This window comes from Arachis hypogaea, chromosome 14 (genome assembly GCF_003086295.3).
Source record: "Arachis hypogaea cultivar Tifrunner chromosome 14, arahy.Tifrunner.gnm2.J5K5, whole genome shotgun sequence".
Lineage (NCBI taxonomy): Eukaryota > Viridiplantae > Streptophyta > Magnoliopsida > Fabales > Fabaceae > Arachis > Arachis hypogaea.
This window is the reverse complement of record NC_092049.1, coordinates 78,653,565-78,661,489: the sequence shown is the minus strand read 5'-3', so window position 1 is coordinate 78,661,489 and position 7,925 is coordinate 78,653,565.

Here is a 7,925-nt window from a genome sequence, read left to right as displayed (position 1 = left end):
CCATAGACTCAAGCATTACTTGGGAAACTCACTGGATGATAAGAGAGTGAGCTACCATCTCAGCTAGAGAAGGAAGAACATCAAGCTAATGACACTAAAGAAGCGCTAGTTGGTAGGCACCCCAACACTTTATATCCTTTTGATTTACTGCTTTCTTAGAAGTAGCTTAAAAATTTTCAACTTAGGTAGTTTAAGCCTCAGTTCAGTATTGTTGTTTCATTGCTTTCTAAAGGTAGATTAAAGGTGGTAGATTACGAAGCTTAAATATCAGTTTTGGTAGTTAGGAAATCTTTAATTTATTTTCTTTTTCTCTAAAAGTGCAATTTGGTGAATAGATTCACTGATGATGAGTAATTAGGCTGAGAACTAGCTAAGAAGCTAAGTTTGGTGTGGCCACGAACCCACTTAATCTAGGCTTACAACCATTTGAACAAATTAAATTTTGAGAAGTAAGCCCAGAGATTAAGTTTGGTGTGGCCACCATCATACAAAGATCACCTAGAAAGCCCAATACCATTCAAGTTGAAAGCATTTAATAAATTGGTGGGTGCATGAAAGTTTGTTTTAAAGGTGTTTGGAAGGGGTTAGAAGTGAAGGAATGTGAAAGGCTTAAAGTTAATTCACCCTTATGAACACATTAAAAACCTAATGATGAACACAATTTATTAGATGCAATGGGATTAAGTTTGGTGTCCCAAGGGACACTCATCAGTTGCAATTTCATTTGCTCATATTAAAAGGAATGTGAAGGATTCTTTTGTCATTACTCATGGGGTTTCGGTTTTTATTTTTCAAGAGAGAGAATGGGGCCCACATGATTGATATCTCATAAAGTGTACTTGCACTGTGGAACTCAACACATGCAGGAAGCAAAGAGGGATAAGGATTGGCGCCTCTTCCCATGCTAGGCGCCACTCCCCAAGTGGAAAAACATTGCATTGCTTTCACTTCCCACCACTCAGACCACACTTTCCTCCCCTATAAAAACCCTTTACTTTCCCACCTCTCCTCACACTTTGAACCCAATCTCACACACCAAAAGAACCTCCATAATTCCTTCTTTCCTCTCATCTTCTTCCCCTTTTCTTTACCCTTCTTCTTCTACTTGATTAGGGACAATCAAGCCCTAAGTTTGGTGTTGGATCAAAACTGTGTTTTGCTTACTCTCTTGCAATTTTTTTCATCATTCTTTAACACTTCAAACACCTTTTCCTCATCCCAATGGCACCACCAAGAGCTGCATCATCAAAGAAGAGAAAGACTAAGGAACCAACCTCAGGATCCTCAAGCTACAATGAATACAAATTCCTCTCATCATTCAACCAAAACCAATCTACATCATCAAAGAAGAGAAAGACTAAGGAACCAACCTCAGGATCATCAAGCTACAATGAATACAAATTCCTCTCATCATTCAACCAAAACCAATTTTAAGGTTGGGTGAGTGAGAAGCAAATTATTCCCGAGGTTGGCTTCTAATTGGGAAGGAATGAACACCCTGAGATCAACAGGGAAATCAATAACAGAGGGTGGGCACTCTTATGCAACCCACCAAGAAAAGTGGTGGAAAGCTTGGTTAGAGAATTTGACGCCAATGTTGTGCCTCAACTAGGGATCCTATGGCTATCTTAGCTATGTTAGGGGAAAACCATTGACTACAGCCCCTCTAACATAGACAAGATGCTCATGGTAAAGCAAACAAGCTCCACTCGGAGCTATGAAGAAAGAATGAAGCAAGAAGACCCAGGATTTGATGAAATCCTCAATGAGATTTGTGTGCTGAATGTGCAATGGATAAATGACAAAGATGGGAGACCCAACTAGCTGAGGAGGAGAGATTTGAGCCCCCAAGCTAGAGGGTGGCTGGATTTTGTGAGAAGATCTCTCAACCCAACATCCAACACATCTGAGGTGATAGTGGAAAGGGCTGTGCTTATATACAGCATCATGAGAGGAGAGAATGTGAATGTTGGGGAGATGATTGCCAACAAAATCAACAGGGTGCTTAAAAGCACCAAGGATAGCACAAGGTTGGCCTTCCCCAGCATCATCCAAAGGCTATGTGATGAATCAGGGGTTGAGAAGATTATTGATGAGGTACTGGTAGAACAAGACAAGCCCATAATTGCTAAGAAGATGGCCAAAGTGATGGCCGTCAACCCACTTGGGACAGATTGCACGCCCACGTGTATGCGTCATTGACGCGTACGCGTCGATGCAATTTTCCCCTTTCCAGATTTTGCAAGCTTTTTGAAGACGTTTACCCCAACATTTGAGTGACAACGTTCCCTCCAGCATTGGCATACCTACGCGTGCGCATCACCCACGCATTCGCATGGTTGGGACGAATTGCACGCCTGCGCGTACGCGTCTATGCAAAATTCCCATTTCCAGATTTTGAAAGCTTTTCGAAGATGTTGGCCCCAATGTTATAGTGGCAACGTTCCTTCCAACGTTGGCCTATCCAGGCGTGCGCGTCACCCACGCGTGCGCGTGGATCATCAAGATTCTAAAATGCACGCGTACGCGTCACTATAAAATTTTCTAAATTCCAGAAAGCACACTATATTAAAAACGTTGGAGGTAATGTTGGCTCACCAACGTTTCCTCCAATGTTGGCACCAGAATTCTACAGCAAACTGCACTACCCTTCTTCCAACGTTTGAGGAAACGTTGGTGGTCCAACTTTGGCCACCAACGTTGCTTCCCTTTCATCCTTCAATGGCAATTTCTTCAACTTCTTTCCATGCATTTCTTCACCTGTGATCAACCAATACATGCATCAAAGCCTTGCCAAAGTCATGAGAAATTACATCATTCCTAGCATACAAGTAATTATGGCAAAAATCTCATGAAAATACATCAAATTAACCTGTTTGAATGAATCAAGGTATACATGAACTTTTAATCCAAATGCTTACTTATAGCTCAAGAAAGTGCATAAAACCTACTAAAAACAAAAGAAAAGGCTAGTGAAACTAGCCTAAAATGCCTTGGCATCAAAGACATATGTAGATATATGAGTATAATAGTCATAAAATACTAGCCTCAACCCGCGGAGTTTAGGCCGACTAGCTATATAAAAACGTAACAGAGTTCTAAAAGATAAAACAAGATACACAATATCTCTCTCAAGGTTAGCCTCTAAGGCAAATATAGATACAAAAGTGAGAGTACTAAAACAAACTATTTAAAAGAAATCCAAAAGATGGTAAAGATCCTCCGCTTTGTCGCCATCACGCAACTCACCGAGGTGGGTTATGACCTGTGATGACTTGCATCATCTATCTCTTTCTCCTATCTAAAAGGAATATAAAAATAGTGTAATCTGATTCAATCAATGCAATTTTATGAGTCAAATGGTGAATATTATGGTACATTTTTTTGAAATGAGTTTTGTTTGAATTCCAGGTGAAAAGAACAACAAAAGAAGAAGAAAATAAGAAAAGTGTGCTGGGCGTGTGTGCTGGGCGTGCCACTTGGTGCAAATGCCAGAAAATTCAATGGGCGTGACATGCCAGCTAAGGGGGCGTGGCACGCCAATTGACAATTCCAGAAGAGAACCCTTGGAGCTTTACTATGGGCGTGGCATGCCAGGGCCAGGCGTGGCACGCCAACTATATTTTCCAGAGAAGCATCATTGAAGCTTTACTATGGGCGTGGCACGCTAACCATACTTTCCAGAGAGCACTTTTGAAGACCACAAGGGGGGCGTGGCATGCCAACTCCATTATCAACACTGGGAGTGCCACTTCGGCTCGAAGGCGTTGCACGCCAGTTCATTGTTCCGGAGAAGGAAGTTGAAGGTTCAACACTGGGCATGCAACTTGGGCTCGAAGGGGTGGCACGCCAACCTTATTCGTGTTTTAGGCGTGCCACTTAGGTTTTAGGTGTGGCACGCCAAGCTTGAAGAAGCTCAACACCAAAATGGGCGTGCCACTTGAGCTTGAAGGTGTGGCATGCCAGTTGATGACTTGTATCATTTACCCTCTTTTCTTGCATAAAAAGGACCATAAAAGAGCATAATCTCATTTGATCATTGCAATTCATGAGTTAATTGATGAATATTATGGTACATTACTTTGAAATGGGGTTGTGCTGAATTTCAAGTGGAAAAGAGCAACAAAAAGGGAAGAAAACAACAAAACAAGTTGGGCATGTGAAATAAGCGTGCCACTTGGAGCAAACGCCACAAAAATGTATGGGCATGGCATGCTAGGAGCTAGGCGTGGCACGCCAGTGTTGAATTCCAGAAAGGGTCCTCAAGTCATTATATGGGCGTGGCACGCTAGGAACTAGGCGTGGCACGCCAGTTATGATTTCCAGAGAAACATGTTTGAGCGCCAGGAGCTAGGCGTGGCACGCCAGCACAGTTTTCCAGAAGAGGACACCCAAAGCCTTTACATGGGCATGGCACGGCAGAAGTTGGGAGTGGCACGCCAGTGTAATTTTTCAGAGAGCAATGCTGAAGGCCACTAAAGGGGCGTGGCACGCCATGCTGGGCGTGGCACGCCTAGCCCGTCACATACTATGGACGTGCCACTTGAACCATTGGGCATAGCACGCCAGTTCAGCCATCCAAAAAGGATCATCACTTGGGCGTGCCACTTGGTATCGAAGTCGTGGCACGCCAGCTACAAATTGTCACTTGGGCGTGCCACTTGAAGGCCCAGGTGTGGCACGCCAAGCTTGAAAGAGCCACACTAAAGGGGCGTGCCACTTGAGCATCAGGGCATGGCACACTAGTACAATTTTCCAGAGAAGAGGTTGAAAGTTAAAAGGCTGGGCGTGCCACTTAGTATCGAAGACGTGGCACGCCAGCTCTCAAATATCACCTGAGCGTGCCACTTGAAGACCCAGGCGTGGCATGCCAACACTCAAGGAGACCAAAACAAAGCTGGGCGTGCCACTTGGTGTCGAAGGCGTCGCACGCTAAGCTCTCATCCTCACTTAGGCGTGCCACTTGAGCATCCAGGCGTAGCACGCCAATGATAAAAAAGGCCAAAGCAAGGGCTGGGCGTGCCACTTGGTGTCGAAGGCATGGCACGCTAGCTCCAGATTCTCACTTAGGCGTGCCACTTGAAGAACTAGGCGTGGCACGCCAGCTACTGGATCAAAGAGGAATGCTGGGCGTGGCACGCCAGACCCTGGGCGTGCCACGCCAGTTCAATTGGCCAGTGAGAATGACCAAGCACACATAATTGATGTGGCAAGCCAGACCTTGGGTATGCCACGCCAGTTTAATTGGTCAGAGAGAAAGACCAAGCACACATAATGCACATTGCACGCCAGACCCTGGGCGTGCCACGCTAGTTAAACTTTTCAGAAAAGAGAAGAAGAAGAAAAAGGGCTGAGCGTGCCACTTGGGTTCGAAGGCGTGGCATGCCAGGCCAACACCAACACTTAAGAAACCCTGGGCGTGCCACTTGGGCTCAAAGGCGTGGCATGCTAGGGACATCAACACATGGGGCGTGCCACTTGAAGAGCTTGGCATGGCGCGCCAAGCCAAATTGGAAGCTGGGCGTGGCACACCACGCAAACGCCTGTCACACGCCAACTGGAAGGTCATGCTTATTGAGTTTCTTTTCCCTCCAAATTGTAATTTTCTTTTCTCTTTTGTATTTTCTTTATTCTAGTACTAGGAGTAGTATAAATAACCCCTGAAAGTACTGAAAAAGGGGTTAAGCAGTGGAAAGTTGGGTTGTTCAGTAGAGTTTTAGTTTGATTTACTTTTCACTTCATCATCTCTTCCATCTCTTGTACTTTTCTCTGAGCTCTGAGTAGCTAAATTCTCTCTCATTGAAAGAAGGAGCTCTGTTGTACTTGATGGATTAATGATAGTTAATTTCTTCTTCTCTTCATCTTCTCTTTGATTTGCTATAAGGAATTTCGTTCTTCATGCTTAGCATTCAATTATCTTGGAAAAGAGATTGAATGCAAATGGGTTTCATGGGAACCTTAGGAAAGGAAACATGAAACCAAGCTAGAAATCCCTTCTCACAGTTGAGTAGGATCTCGGTTTTGGTGTTTGGATATGGTGACATATAATCCTCCCACTACTTGGACCTATGATGATGTGTGGTATAATCAGGGACTAAGCATATCTCTCTTCATGAGCAATTAGACCAAGGAATTGGATATTGATCAAGATCTGAGAGATTGAGTCACCAAGGGATTGGGGCTCAATCAATCATGATTGCCAAGAGGTCAATGAGTTGTATGATTGAAGATGATATGAACTGGATTTAATCCAAAGAGAACAACATCTCCCGATCTGAATGAATTCCCATATTCTTATCTCCCACTTTCTTTATAGCTTTCTTTACATTCTGTCAAATCCCCATTCCCATTTACAGTTAAGTCATTTATATTTTTGTACTTCACATTATTGCCATTTCCTTTTCTGCACTTTACTGTTTCTCTTTACTTTTGAGTTATTTATGTTTCTGCCCATTTACAATTCTGCAATCACAATCTATTTTGCTTAGCTTAACTAATTGATTAAAATTGCTCAAATCTACCAATCTCTGTAGATACGATCCCACTCCACTGTGGGTTATTACTTGACGATAATTTTGGTGCGCTTGCCAAAAGAACGGATTCATCATTTTTATATGGGGTGTGAATTCCGGTCATTAAGTTTTATGGCGCCGTTGCCGGGGATTGGTTTGAATCTGTGATGAGCGGATAATTTATACGCTTTTTGGCACTGTTTTTACATAGTTTTTAGTATAATTTAGTTACTTTTTACTATGTTTTTATTAGTTTTCAAGAAAAATTCAAATTTCTAGACATTACTATGAGTTTGTGTATTTTTCTGTGATTCCAGGTATTTTCTGGCTGAAATTGAGGGACCTGAGCAAAAATCTGATTCAGAGGCTGAAAAAGGACTGCAGATGCTGTTGGATTCTGACCTTCCTACACTCGAAATGGATTTTCTAGAGCTACAGAAATTCAATTGGCGTACTCTCAGTTGCGTTGGACATCCAGGGCTTTTCAGCAATATATAATAGTCCATACTTTGCCCGAGTTTTGATGACACAAACTGGCGTTTAAACGCCAACTTCTTGCCCTATTCTGAAGTTAAACGCCAGAAACAAGTTACAAACCAGGGTTAAACGCAACAAACAGGCTGCAACCTGGCGTTTAACTCCAAGAGAAGTCTTTACACGTGTAAAGCTCAATGCTCAGCCCAAGCACACACCAAGTGGGCCCCGAAAGTGGATTTCTGCATCATTTACTTATCTCTGTAAACCCTAGTAACTAGTTTAGTATATAGGACTTTTTACTATCGTATTGGAGGTCTTGGTCATTCTGGGCCAAATTAAAGCCAATGAACACCATTATCACTTATGTATTTTCAACGGTGGAGTTTCTACACACCATAGATTAAGGTTTGGAGCTCTCCTGTTCCTCATGAATTAAGGCGAAGTACTATTGTTTTTCTATTCAATTCAAGATTATTCTTATTCCAAGATATTCACTCGCACTTCAACCTGATGAATGTGATGATCCGTGACACTCATCATCATTCTCACCTATGAACGCGTGCCTAACAACCACTTCCGTTCTATCTGCAATAGCTTGAGCGTGTATCTCTTAGCCTCCATTCCGAAAGATCGGAGTCTTCGTGGTATAAGCTAGAATCAATTGGCAGCATTCTTGAGATCCGAAAAGTCTAAACCTTGTCTGTGGTATTCCGAGTAGGATCTGAGATGGGATGACTGTGACGAGCTTCAAACTCGCGAAAAACTTGATGTGCGAAAAACGATCCGACACAAAACTCACCGGCAAGTATACCGGGTCGAATCAAGTAATAATAACTCACATGAGTGAGGTCAATCCCACAGGGATTGAAGGATTGAGCAATTTTAGTTTAGTGGTTGATTTAGTCAAGCGGATCAAGTGTTGGTTGAGTGATTTGT